Source organism: Chelonoidis abingdonii, chromosome 8, assembly GCF_003597395.2.
Source record: "Chelonoidis abingdonii isolate Lonesome George chromosome 8, CheloAbing_2.0, whole genome shotgun sequence".
In the NCBI taxonomy this organism is placed as follows: Eukaryota; Metazoa; Chordata; order Testudines; family Testudinidae; genus Chelonoidis; species Chelonoidis abingdonii.
In genome coordinates this window covers 100,823,115-100,837,612 of record NC_133776.1, presented here as the reverse complement: position 1 = coordinate 100,837,612, position 14,498 = coordinate 100,823,115, and the positions used below count along the sequence as shown (strand labels likewise).

The window sequence follows — 14,498 nt, the reverse complement described above, 5'->3', positions numbered from 1 at the left end:
AGCAATCTTGGCCGTGCAGGCGATAGGGGAGAGGCGCACAAGGTGCAGAAGTCTAGTCCCCACAGCAGGAGCTGGACGAGACGCATGGCCGGGGGAACCTTTCTGAGCCCTCAAGGCAAGAAAAGGGCTGGGCGAAGTGTGCCGTGTGCTAAGGGAGAAGGGCGCAGCGGTGTCAGACGCTCAGCGCTGGGCAGAAGTGCGCAAGGTGCAGCAGTACTTGACTGCCTTGTAGGCTAGAGGTGGCGAGCTGCAGCCTTCCTCGTTGGCACAGCGAAGAAGAGCGCAAGGGTGCTAGAGGAAGAAGGTGCAGCTGTACCGGACCCCCTCGCGCAATGGAGAAGGGAGCAACATGCTAGAGGTAGAAGGAGCAGCTGTACCAGACCATCCCGCGCAATGGAGAAGGGCGCGGGGCGCTGAGGGAAGAAGGCGCAGCTTTACCAGACCCCCCCCCACCCCGCACAATGGAGAAGGGCGCAGGGCGCTAAGGGAAGAAGACGCAGCTCTACCAGACACCCCCGCGCGCAATGGAGAAGGGTGCAGGGCGCTGAGGGAAGAAGACGCAGCTCTACCAGACACCCCCGCGCGCAATGGAGAAGGGTGCAGGGCGCTGAGGGAAGAAGGCGCAGCTGTACCAGACCCCCCCCCCCGCGCAATGGAGAAGAGTGCGGGGCGTTGAGAGAAGAAGGCGCAGCTGTACCAGACCCCGGCGCAATGGAGAAGGGCGCAGGGCGCTAAGGGAAGAAGGCGCAGCTGTACCAGACCCCCCAGTGCAATGAAAATGGGCGCAGGGCGCTAGAGGAAGAGGGCGCAGCTGTACCAGACCCCCACGGAAGGGAGAAGGGTGCAGGGGGGAGCAGGCAGCGCCACGGACATGAGGCCGGTCCTGGCGGAGCGGAGCCTCAACCTCACTAACGCCAGCTGGGCTTGGGGTTCCGGCAACCTGAGCTTGGAGGGGCCGCTGCTGGGCTGGGCGGCTGGGGGGCTGGGGCACACGGGGCACAGCATGGTGGCCTTGTGTCTGGGCATCATCCTGGTGCTGGGCTGCCTGAACAACTTGCTGGTCCTGCTGATCTTCCTGAAGTTCGCGTCCATCCGGACCCCCATTAACCTGATCCTGCTGAACATCAGCCTCAGCGACCTGCCGGTCTGCGTCTTCGGGACCCCCTTCAGCCTGGCCGCCAGCGTGCGGGGCCGCTGCTCCTAGGCGACGCCGGCTGCAAGTGGTACGGCTTCGCCAACGCCCTCTTCAGTAGGTGCGGCTGCCCAGCTCCTGCTCGCACCGAGGGGAGAAAACAGCCCTGCCGCAGCCCACAGGGGCAGTGCCCGGGCTGAGTCAGCTTCCTCTTCTAGGGCGCTAGCAGCGCAGTGCTGAAGGGGACAGAGGCCCCAGGTTCCTTGGGGTAAGGATCCCCACCTTGCATGCAGCCACCTCCCGAGTTGGAGCAGAAATATACAGACTGGCAGGGAAAGCGGTGTGTGCTTCCACCCACTGGAAAACCTGGCCCCAGAGACCTGTTAGGACAAGACAACTAGCCTCTCTTACTAGTGCTGGTTTATTCTGTCTTCCAGGCCAAGATTTTCAAACAGGAGTGTCTACATTTGGGCTCCTAAATCCATAATTAGGCACCAAAATAAAAGTTTGGGCTGATGTTTCAGAGATGCCCAGCATGCACAAATCTTTTGAATTTCAGGGCAGTATGTAAGTGTGCAACACCTCTGCACATCAGGCCTTTATACATATGGGTGTAGGAGAGGAACTGAAGGCACCTAACCTTGGAAGTGTTGGCTCTAGTGTTTGGTGGTGGGTCTGATTAATAACAGAGAACAAACTGTCTTGGTTGCCTGTGGTTTGGGGATGGAGAAGGTGAAGTGGAAGGCAGGTGTTGCTGAGTGTGCCCTGTATGTTGGTTTCCAAAGAAGAGTCTAGTTGCTATGGGTTTTAGTAAATCATCATTGTCTACAAGGTTTCTTTTAAATCCTTGCATGTCGGACCATAGTTCTGGCCACTTCTCCAGCATTGTTCAGTGGCAGAGGTGTGAAACTTTACCTCCATCATCAAGAGAGGGCTCTTTCCGCTTATCTGTCGCTTGCTCAATAGAGTTCCTTATGGGATGAAAATGTGTATGCCTGGTCTTGCTCAAAGAGTTGTTGTTTCTGGGAAGTTTTAAGTTTTAAGGCCTGCGTCTTTTGAACTTAAAACAAGCAGGAAGAATGCTCTTTGCTTTAACAAAAAATTCTACCATGCATGTTATCCTGGCAATGCTTTGCTAGACACATCATCTATAGATGTTCCAAGTTTTAGGTGACCAAGGAGTTTTAGGGCCGCCTCGACTAAATGTATACAACTGGAGCCCACTCATCCTGTCAGTTGACGTCAGTATGGATTATGGGCACAAATGAAGGGCTAAGCAGGCATCAGATTGTCCTGCCTGTAATTTACTGTTATCACTGGCTCACAGGCCAATCACACTTACTAATATTGATATTTATTTGTATTGCATAAGTGCCTACAGGGGAGACTAGCACATGGCTCTCACACTTCTGTGCACTCCAGCCCCCTTTCCTCCAGGCAATCACCCATTAACCCTTATCACTTAACCCTTATCAGACTCATTCACCTTTGACCTAGTTCCCTGATACTTCACATTCACTCAAGCTGTTGGAAGAGTCCTTCCATGCCATCTACCAAATACCAAAATCCTCTGTAAAACTGAATTACTTTTCTCCACCCAGCTCTCTTACAGAGGCCTGCATTCAAAATGGCAGCATTTGCTAATAGCTACCACCTAGTGGTACCAAAGCTAGCACAGTTTCCCCCTTTACTTAGGGTTTGTTCACATGGGGAAATAGACCAGAATGGCTGTTTTGTGGTCGCTCCCCAGGGGGATACTATATTCTGGAATACATCACTTTATTTCAGAAAAATTAGTGTGCTTCCAAAGCAAAGCAATTATTCTGGAAGAGAGTATCAACATGGGGAGCTATCTGCAATAGCTATTTGGGTCAATTTCCTCATATAGATAAGCTATAATAACTGTGACCACTAATGTAGCTATGACTTATGCAGATTTGGGATTTTATAGCTAAAACAAACACATGGGAACAATGCAGAGATGGTCAATATGGGTGATGGTCTACAGCAGGGGTTCTCAAACTTCATTACACCCCAACCACCTTCTGACAACAAAAATTACTACAGGACCCCAGGAGGGGGGGACCAAAGCTTGAGCCCACCCATACCCCACCACCCCAGGTGTGGGCAGGGCAAAGCCAAAGCCCCACTGCCCCAGGCTGGGGGGACAAAACCCAAGCCCAAGGGCTTCAGCCCCAGACAGGGGGCTTGAAACCTTAGCCCTGCCAACCAGGGCTGAAGCCCTCGGGTTTGGGCTTTGGCTTTAGCTCCGGACTCCAGCAAGTCTAAGCCAGTGACCCATTTTGGAAAGTCCTGACCCACAGTTTGAGAACTGCTATTCTGTAGTCAGTGGGAGTTTCACATTGACCTCTATGGAGGCAGGATCAGCCCCATGGTCTGTCAACAGAAATAAACAAGCGATCAGCAGAAAGTGGTGCTGCCAGGAGCAGCTTGGGACTGATGTTTTTATATCCAGATGCATTTTACTGCAGCCATTCTGATACAGTTTTTTTTTTGTTTTTTTTTTGCTCTTGCAGCAGGATATTTGTTTGAAATTAAAAATCTCAGATTTATTGCACGACCATTTCAAATGCCTGATCCTGCAGATTTTCCCTTCAGTGAGAAGGGAGTACTCACGAGAGGAAGGGCATCAGGACCGGGCCCAAGGGGTTCAACTGGCTGCCTGGTCAGAACCTGTGCACTTTCCATCTATCCCTACCCTGAATACTTGCTTCTCTCCCAGTGGGAGAATCTGGAAAAGCCAACTGTGCCTATACTGAGCAGTAGCTCAGACAGACTCATGGGGAGAATCCTGCAGGGCCAAAGTCAGCAAGAGTTGACATGTACCTGCAGTGGAAGTCATGACTGAGTAAGGACTGCAAGACTTGACTCCATGGGAATAACCCCCTTCATCTTTCTGACTCACTAACATTATGCCCATCTCTTTCCTTGCAGGCATTGTCTTTCTGATTTCCCTTTCCATCCTCTCGTACGAACGCTATGTCACAGTGCTCAGGAGGCACATGAAAGTTAACGTGTCCAGCTACCAGAAATCCTGTCTCTTTATTGCAAGGTCTTGGTTATACTCCTTGTTTTGAACTTTGCCTCCTTTGTTTGGTTGGAGCAGCTACGGTCCCGAAGGCCCGGGCACCACCTGCTCAGTAGCATAGCACTCTAGATCTCCTAACAATATCTCTTACATCATATGCCTCTTTATCTTCTGCCTTATATTGCCTCTTTTGACAATGATCTATTGTTATGGGAAAATTCTGAGAGCAATCAAAATGGTAAGTGTCTTCTCTAGCTGCTCTAACATATGGTGGTTGTAACTGCGTTCTTCTTTTCTCTGTACTGAATGGGGATATTCTTAGAGTTCTGCCTGTTGCAGGACATGTGATATCCATGTCTGCCTATCAGGAATGAAATTTGCCATAAAGCAATATGTGGGGAGCTGTGATCCTGCTCCCACTGAAGTCAATGGGTGTTTTGACAGTGACGCCAAATGCTGAACTTATTGTGGTAGTTCTGGGAGGCTCCATCAGGGAATGGCACACCCCTTTATGTAAATAAATGTAATACAAAGATGATCCCCGCACCAAAGAGCCCATGGTCTGAATCAGCCTACTTTAGTTGTGGTTTGCAGCTATTGGTCTAGATTCACTGTCTGCTCCTAGACTCAACACAGCTGTAAATCCAGTTTAACTGGCCAGGGAAACTGCTGTGTATCTCTGGAGCATAGGTGGGAGAGCTAGCAATTAAGACTGTATAGAACACAACAAATATCTACCAGATTATAGGAAGTGAGGGTAATGACTATTATTATGTAGTTAACACATTTCTTGCTGCAGTATCCAGGTGCTCCTGGGTACTGGGTGGCTCAGGTACTTGCTGTTCACAGGACCTAGTGGATTGCATTGTTGCACATCAGGCAACATGTTATTACATGTGCAACAATCTACTGTGACATGCTTTGGACAATTCAAGGCTCTGGTCATAAGTAGCTGTAACTGAGTGAGCACATGTGCAGTGTTAAAAGTAGGGATTTTATTTTCACAAAGCTGTGAATGACTCTGTTCACTAGGGCAAGTTATATGTGCTAGGAGCTTTTCAAAGTTAGTGGGGGGACAGTCCCTGCTTTGAAGAGCGCACAGCAAAAAGTGATCAGCAGAAAGTGGTGCCTCCAGAAGCAGTGTGGGACTGGTATTGTTATATCCAGATGTATTTTACTGCATTTGACTCTTCTGTTTCCCCCATCTTTAAAATGGGAATTCAGTGTCGCCAACTCTCATGATAAAATTGCAGTCTTGCAATATTTGGTGGCTTTCTTAAAGCCTCAGCTCATGGAGTCATGTTGTTACATGAGAATCTCAGCTTTCCTTTTTTTAAAAGTAGGTTTCTACCTCTCATGGTTTCAGAGAATATCTTGAAAGCTTGGACCATAATGGCTCAAAAACCAGAAGACAAATAAAAATAATCTCAATTGTATTATTTTTAACAATCTCATGATTTTTTGGGGAGTTTGATTTATGATTTTTGAAAGTTTGGGATTGGCAATACTGATCCTTGGTAAAGTTCTTTGAGATCTACAGATGACACCACTGTATAAAAGCCAAGTGCAGTTACATGTGTGCATAGTTAATATTTTGTTAGCACTGTATGTGCACACAAACACATACATCAGTAAGGGACTTTATTGTCCTTTTGTTTCTAAGTACTTATACAATACATGGTCCTGCCACAGGATAGGGGGCTGGACTTGATGGCCTCTTGAGGTCTCTTCCAGCTCTATATTTCTATGAATACACTGTAATGTAAGAGAGTACTCAGTTACCTGCTTCTTTCAAAAGTCAATGAGCTGAATTCTGCATTGACTTGAATAGAGTTGCATAGAGTGTAAGACAACACAGAACTGGGCTCCTAATCCAGCTGTATATTATATAAGCTGTAATTAACAAGTCAGTCTAACATGGCAGCTCCCAAACACCTTGACACAGCAATTTATTTAAACTTCCTTTACACACAAATCTATGTTTAAGGCTCTAACATAGGCCAACAAATGCCATAAGATATAGAGTTTAGGATGATAAACCATGTTTATCTCATATGAGGCCTGATCTAAAACTCACTGAAGTCCACCGGACAAGTATCTAGTGACTTCATTAAGTTTTGGATCAGGCGTTAGTGTTGCTAGGTATTGTACTATGCATGACATCATCAGTGCACAGATACCATGGTGACAGGTGCATTACAACTATTTGGCATGTTGTGTAGCACCTACATGCATCTACTGACAGCTCTGGATCTACATCCAGTTGCTGGTTTGACTGATAGTATTTACTTCCCTGGAGCAACATTTTCTGTTTGCTAAAAGGAGGGGCTGAGTAGGGGCTACAATCAGGGCTCAGTTGAAGAGCTTGGTATAAAACACGTTGCCAGAGTACTAAAATAAGAAGAATGTATTTTTAAAAGTCAGATGTGTCTGTCAACCTCTGATTTCAGAAGTGTCACCTGCATATGACACACTGCCTCATGCAGCGCCTCCTGGCATTTACACTAAATCTGACTCTATAAGGACATATCCTCAGTGCGGGACAGGTGTCTGCACTAACTTCCAGGTGTATTGGATTAGGACCTAACATACAACAAGTCAGATCCACAGCAGTTTAGAAATAATGTTAGATCATCGGTCTATTCACAAATACATGTATTTTGATGCCTCTGTTTTAGTCATGACCCAGAGCTGCTAGGCTGACTTTATGAATACCTCAGGAATTTGTTATTACTAAATGTATCGAGGTGCTAAACTGTTGAACTGGCTTGTGAGAAATACAAGAACTCTTCAGTAATATTGGAAAATGCATCCCTAAAAGATTATGCAACCTGGACAAAGTGTCTCACTACATATGTAGAATTCTGGCCTCTTTCTCGAGGACACTTACCTCTGGTGTCATTTTATGAATGAATCATTGAGGTATTTTTAGCATATTGAATTGTGGTGATGCCTTGAGTTCTAGTGGCAGACAGTTATGTAAGAAATCATTCCCCATGGCTTTTAAAATGTGCAGAGAACTAAAGACGTGATATGAACACAGTAGTTCACACATTCCTAGCAGAACGCTCAAAAAGAGAACACAAATTCACAGAAATCCTCTAAGCTAACCTGCCTTTTATTTTATGCATGTTTAATTCACTGAAGATGAAGTTGTATATACAGGCTGATGTGGAGGAACAGCTGTGGGGTGGGAGACTCCACTGGAAAGTGCTGTCTAAAAATTGATGGTGTATGTGATGCTAAGGAAGGACAGGACAAAAAATGGGCTAAGAATGCTTATTTGTGATATTTCTTTTTATTTGTTTTTGAATGTGCTGGGCATAGTAAACTATATTTTGCTCATCTGTGTGATGAGGTCACCTATTTAACAGTTCTAAACTGTACTCTAGTAATGTTCATTAACTACTGTCATTGGCCTGGCTCAGCCAATCACAACTCAGTTTTATATAATTCACATGATGGCATCAGAGAGGCAGTGCGATCTGTTTGGTTAGAATTCAGGAGGAGGCTCCAAGAGCTGCTAAGGCCTAATCCCAGCTCTGAAATGTACCTTCCCTGCCATCTTAGTTAAATCTTAAACATTCTGTGTTCACCCATCTCTCGAGTGGGGATAATGGGGTAGACATTCCAAGTCACAAATAGCACTTAGGTGTCTAAGTTTCACTGACTTTCAGTGACAACTGCCTCACTCTATTGTACTTCCTTTCCCATGTCATAAGGATTTATGGGGTTTAAATGATATTTGTTTGCTGCTTTGAAAATGTAAAGCACTATGTAAATGTGAGCTATTGATTTATTTATTAACATGCAATAAAATGGTGTACACAGCTACCTAGTTAGCAGTACATTTCCAAACTGATACCATAATCTAGCTAACAGCTGCTCTGTTCATCTGCAAACTGGAATGCGCAGATCTTCATTGTATAAGCAAAGTGGTAGATTGACCTAGTGTAGAAAAAGAGGAAAACTGTGCATTTGACAGTTACACAAGGGCAGTGGCAGCTATCCAAGCCAGATCTACTAAGCTAAATCTATGCTTTAGTAATTCTTCAGATTTGGCTAGTCCCTTTCAAAGCTAGCGTCTTAATAAGCCTACTTTAAGGGGGGGAATGGAATAAGCTTTTAGCTCCAACACATTTTGGTGTGCTGTCTACTTTACAAAGAGGCTCTGGATGCTGGGTGCAGAAAAGCTCTTGTTAGGCATTAACACAGAAATGTTTCCAGATGCCACCAGCGCTGTTATGTAAGTCAGGGCCTTGATGGCCGCACAACATCCCATTTGGATGGAAGGGTCTTGCCATTATTGAGCTCATACAGAGTTGGAATTAACAGGAAACACTAAACAAACACAATGGGCAGATCTTCAGCTGGTATAAATCAGTGCAGCTCTTTTGAAGTCAATGGACTCAGTCTTGCAAACCCATGCTGATGTGAACAGTTCCTTTGAAACCAAAGGGTCTAATTCATTGAATATGTGTTTTCAGGACAGGTCCTAGAGAGATATTGAAATACGCCTGTAACAAATGATATCCAAATTTGGCCCTTCTCCAGCCATATATAACCCTAATAGGATTTGCACTTAGAACCTGTACTGCCAAAGCAGGTTCCCTATGCATTTAGCGAAAGAGATAGTTCAGGTATTTAGAGCAAAATTGTACATCAAAACAGGCTTATCCTATTCCAGTAGAGGTCACTGTTTACATGTATTCTGTGCTAAGTTTGGATGTGTATGTTCTCGGCTTGTTACACCCTGCGATAAGGAAAAAATGGCACAGATAAATGGACTTCTTTTATACAAAAGATTTCATGTTGCTCATATGAGTAGGAATATTAGTGACAGAATAGCTGTGCCATTGCAAATATCAGGATAGTTACATGACAAAATCATTTGCATGTGTCACATAATCCTTCAGCGTCTATAAACTTGTTAAATTTAGGACTGAAATAACCCCCACTCCTGAGTTTCATAAAACTACTTTATTTTAGCAGGTTTCTTGGTTTAATATGACAACGGTTCAGAAGAGGGAACCCCACATACTTTTTATGGTGGTATCCATGGTTACCTGCTACCTCCTCTGCTGGATGCCGTATGGGATAGTATCTTTGATTGCAACATTTGGCAAGCCAGGAATAATCTCTCCAACAGTAAGCATTGTCCCATCCATTTTGGCAAAGACTAGCACATTTGTTAATCCTGTTCTCTGTGTGCTCTTGAACAAACAGGTAAGAATTTCACATTGTTTGTATTTATTCTGGAATACAATTGCTCATTCATATTAGATTTGTGATCAATAAGTGCTATTGTTAAAATATATGTAACAACTTTATATGGGGACCTGTCTGAAATGAATTGGGGTGTCTCAGTCCCTTTCTAGTGGACCATTACAACACCCAGTCTTATAGCTGGGCTTCCTTAGAAAAGTGATAAAAGTTGGCAGTGATAGATTTGTAACTTGTGCTTCTCTGGAATGGTGACATTTTCCAGCCCTAGCTCTTCTTGTCCTTACATCAATGTTCTCTTTCATACAGGGCTTTTTTTAGGCACCTTCTTTGATTACATTAACAAAGTTCTGGTCAAGGGTCAACCAAATTCTGAGCTGGCATCCTGACTTGTAGCCTAAATTCAGTGTTAGTGATGAGGTTCTATTACTAAAGTAAACTGGCCTCTTTGGTTTTAATTCGGTTTGGGTGGTTTTGTATTTGGATTTCTCTTTCTTCAGCAAATGGCCCATTCTTGTTGCTATCATCTTTGTCTGTGTCAAATATGTAATACTTCAACCAAAGCCTGCCACATTTCCTAGACCACAGGGATTGCTGTTAAAAGAGGGGTGAGGTTCTTTTGAAAGGGGATCTTCAACCCTTGCATCAGAGTCAGAAGCCTAGTGAATGGGATGCAGTAGGATCTGCTCAGTCCTATGTTTATGAAGAGTTCCTCTTGAAGGAAGTAGATCCCAAAAACAAGCAACCTATATTCTCTCCTCGTGCTTCATGTGGAGCTAAGCTATAGCTTGATAATGAAGTCTGAACAGAAGATCAATCAAAATAAAGGGAAATCCATCCTTAAAGCTGTATATCTATGAGCAAAGTTGAAAAATTCTAGTAGGGAGGTAGGGATTATCTTGGGGTCTGCATTTGGTTTTCCATTGTGTGTAGTGGCATATTGTTCCTCCACAGTGACTCCTCCTTCCCTTTTATAGCCGGCTTCATTACCCCATCACCTCCTGCACTCTGGAGGGTGTTGCTTTTGAAACAGTCCACATTTTGTCAGCTGATTTGGGTAGCAAAGCTGTGCCTGAAAAGGGGACGGCCCTCATATTGGCTGTCAGTAGGGACTAAACTGGGGACTTCCAGAGCTAAAATAATGGGGCTCTACATCTTGAGTTAAAAAGATGGGCTATGTAAGTGGGGGACTGTAACACAGTTGTGTTCTCTGTGGATGGCGCATGGAGTGGGACCTGTAATACACATTGATGAGTGGGTTACATTAACAGGCTTCTCGGCCAGTTCCTCAGATTTATTATGCACAGTATAAAGTGCAGGGAGCTAGTAATAATATGAAGTTTATTATTCCTCTCTCACGTTTGTGTGACGTGATCCTTAAGGGGCTGCTTGAGACTATGTTCTTAGCATACGCTCTCCTGAATTTCAGTTTTTCAATTTTTCTTCTTCTTTAGTTCTACAGGTGTTTTATCACTTTAGTAAAAGGTGAACCGTTCCCTCAGCGTACTGAAAACATACTCAATTCAAAAGAGAGCCAAAACTTTGAGACAGCTGGCCGGAGAATGGAGATTCCCCTGTCTCAAACACCGGCGGATGAAAGGCAAAGCAAAAATAACACTCAATGCTCTTCAAAAAACCAAAAGGCTCTTGTGGTTAATTACAAAGTTTAGATCAAAAAGCTGCTTTTACAACCCTCCATTCAACTTCTATGTTGGCCCAGCAATGAAAAAATGTCCCAATTTCCAATAGAAATGAACAATAGGATAAACATAGAAGACATCACCGAGACCCATGGGTCTCTCACTACTCAATGATGTTAGGTTTATGTCTGCCAAGAAGAATAAGATGCAATACAGATTACGGCTGGAGATTGTCGGCTAGCAGCCTTTCACGCTTCAGCATACATGCCCTAAATCTTACACATTTAAGAATACCACATGTATGCAAGCTACTGGAATAGACTTCAGCATTGCCAGTAATACAAACATTACTGGCAAAGAAACATTTCTACCTAGAAACATCAACAAAATGTTTGTGACCCTCTTAATTCTGAAGTAATGGTTGGTCTGTAATGGTTTTTTCTATATCATTTCTGGAATGGTAGATGACCTGTTATTGCCATCAGAAGCTCTGATTCACTAGCACTGAAATCATCTTTCCTGGAAATACCTCTTCTGGGCCAGTGACACTGCAGCATGGTGAACTGAGAGAAATACCTGTGTTACCCATGCTACCTAATCACAGAGCAAGAAACAGGCTCCTAAAATCCCTTTCTGTCTTTATTTCTAGAGTTTTTGTCTCTATTCACCTAGCAGCATTTTGTTCATGAACACGTACAAAAATGCTAGACCCCAAGGCTTGAAATCCTAACATGGGGAGCTGGTCGAGCACTGGCTTATCAGCCCCTCAAATCACAATTCTTAGTGTCAATGCAGAAATGCAAATTGTTTTTAAGCAAAATGACTGTGACTCCACTATAACAATTGCTTAATTGAACCATCCAGCTTTTTGTGGTAGAGCTTCAAAAGCTATCAGATACTGTTTTGTTGGTTTAATGTTTTTATCCTCCTCTGCCAGTCAAGAAATATGCTGATCTGAAGTCTGCCTGACATTGCCTGTGTTATATTAAGCTACTCTGATCTCTTCTGGCCTTAAAATCCAGGAAACTGTAAAGAATGGTTTGTTTCACATTATTTTGCACAGCCTAATTGTCAAAATGCCAATGGTGTGCTTGGCCCCTGTACTTGCAGGACAGTACCTGCCCTAAGGAGCTAACCATCTCTGCTCTTTCTATGCTAGAGCTTTTGCTAACATTTCCTTCTGTTGCTCCCAGCTGCACAATTCCACAGGTGGTAGCAACAGTGAGAGTGCTAGAGGAGACAGTGCAGTTGCTGGCATTTAAAGCATTGTGTCAAGTAGCTCTGTGGCCACCTGAAGTCTGTATTAGGGCTGCAATGGCTGGAGCTGAACCGGCAGTCACTGTGGTGGGGAAATTTGAGCAAAGGCTTGCCAATGTAGATGCTCGCTACATGCCAAGGCTGCTTGCACTGCCCTCCACTCAGACCTGGTCCTGTATGTTTTTGGACGTGGGTGCAGTAAAGGACGTTCCAACTCAGGAATAGGGTGAACATTAGCAGAAAAGTTTCACTCTTTATTCCACAACCTTAAAATTACCATTGTTTCCTTTCCATTTAGTTTTGTTTGGGAGAAGTGCTAAATAAATTACTGTCCCACATCTGACGAAGTGGGTATTCACCCACGAAAGCTTATGCTCCAATATGTCTGTTAGTCTATAAGGTGCCACAGGACTCTTTGTCGCTTTTTACAGATCCAGACTAACATGGCTACCCCTCTGATACTTGTCTCACTATTGTTCCCCCAGCTCCAGTTGTGTGTGTGAGCTACTTGATATCCAGCTGATATCAAGGCTGCTGTTTGAACCGCAAAGGCTATATAAAGTCTCAGACTCTCACTATTCTGGTAAAAGTGTAACACTCCAAGTGTAACATGGTTCTTCTGTCTCCCCCATTCCTGTTTGTGAATAAGGTGCAATCTTGCCTAGATGAAGGAGAGTTCATCCAGCTGGACTTCTCACCTCCTGCCCTCTGTTAGCACCTAGGGTCCTCTCTACCCATCCCACTCTCCTTTCCCTCCCTGTAGGGCAGAGGTCCAGCCTGGTACCCCACAACACCAGCTATCCTTCCCCAGCACCAAGGATGGGCAGTCATGCCTCCAGACAGCTAGCCCCACCACTTTTTCTGCCCGAGCTATCTCGCCTTGTAACAAACACACAGCCAGCATTGTCCTATTCCCATTCCCAGTGTGGCTCCTAACCCCTCTACAACCCTGACTGACCCTAGCACACCAAGCCCTGCGAAGGACATGATTTCTTACCCCTCAGGACAGTTCAGAGGCACTGCAGTTTCTAAGAACAGGATGCTCATGGCTTTTCCCTGAGCCAGCTGCTGCAATTAACGCTTGTGCCATTTCTCTCATGATTTAGTACTAATTAAACAAGAAATTCTTGGCCAGTGGAGGGCTGTCAGCTTAGCTTTGGGACTGAAAGCAACCAAAGAAAATGCAGTCTTGCTGCTGCTCTCCACAAGCAGGTTCTGAGAAAGGAGTACGGCAATCCTATTGCTGATGGCTGTGTCTGATTGCACTAAATACAAAATTCCACATATGAAACATGCATTCTGGTATGGATGTGTTATGTAAATAGTTTAGCATTGTGTTCTGGGCCTTCTGGCAGCTGTTGCTGCTTTTTTAACACTCATTTTAAATTAATGGACTCAAAACTCTAAATGCTGTGGGTCTGGCAACACACTCTTCTCTACCCCTCCCAGAAATGTTAGGCCAGTAGGGAAAAAAAAGAAGAAAATTATTGACAGATATATTCAAAGGGTCATTCCATTCACCCTTGTAATTTTGACCCAGATGGAGCTGGGTGTTGTTAAGGAGGTTCAGACCTTAATAAAATACTGCATTTGTGGTACAGCTTGTGCATAAATAGGCTAGTGCAGATAAGGCTGCTACCATGTCTTTAGCCTCCTCATTGTGTCCTCTGCTTTTAAACTGTACTGTTTCAACACCCATCAGATCAGTAAACGTACTTCCTGCCTGTTAGTAGAATCTGCCCTTATTACTGGTGGTGAAGGAACACCCACCAGATGTTAGTGTAGGGTCTGATCCTGCGTCCCAACTCAGGCAAAATTCCCACTGACTACAGTAAATTGGTCATATTTTAGATCAACACAAAATTTGAGAATGTAGGTGACATGCTCATCTCCTCAAAAAAAACCCAAGGGGTAGATGTTGACTTAATCCAGCTGCATGAAAGAAAGACATCTTCATCCCCATGCCTGGTTCTTAGGCGGCTGCTTGCACAGCAGATCTGGGCACCCTGAGGAACTCAGTGCTTGTGTTTTGGCTTTTTCATCCATTCCCTGCAGTAAATGGATGGGGAAGGGGTGGAGTCCTTGTCTAAGCCTTATATATTTGCTTCATATAATAGGGGTGAAATTCATCCACTGGCAGAGGAATTCCCCATCCCGTCCCCAGCCCTCCAGGAATGTGCCAGCTGCTAGAGATGTC

The 14,498-nt window shown here is 44.7% G+C and overlaps 1 pseudogene; it reads left to right on the top strand.

Moving 5' to 3' along the window:
• The first annotated feature begins 871 nt into the window (after positions 1 to 871).
• LOC116820605 (vertebrate ancient opsin-like) lies at positions 872 to 11,074 on the top strand (annotated as a pseudogene).
• The last annotated feature ends 3,424 nt before the right edge of the window (positions 11,075 to 14,498 follow it).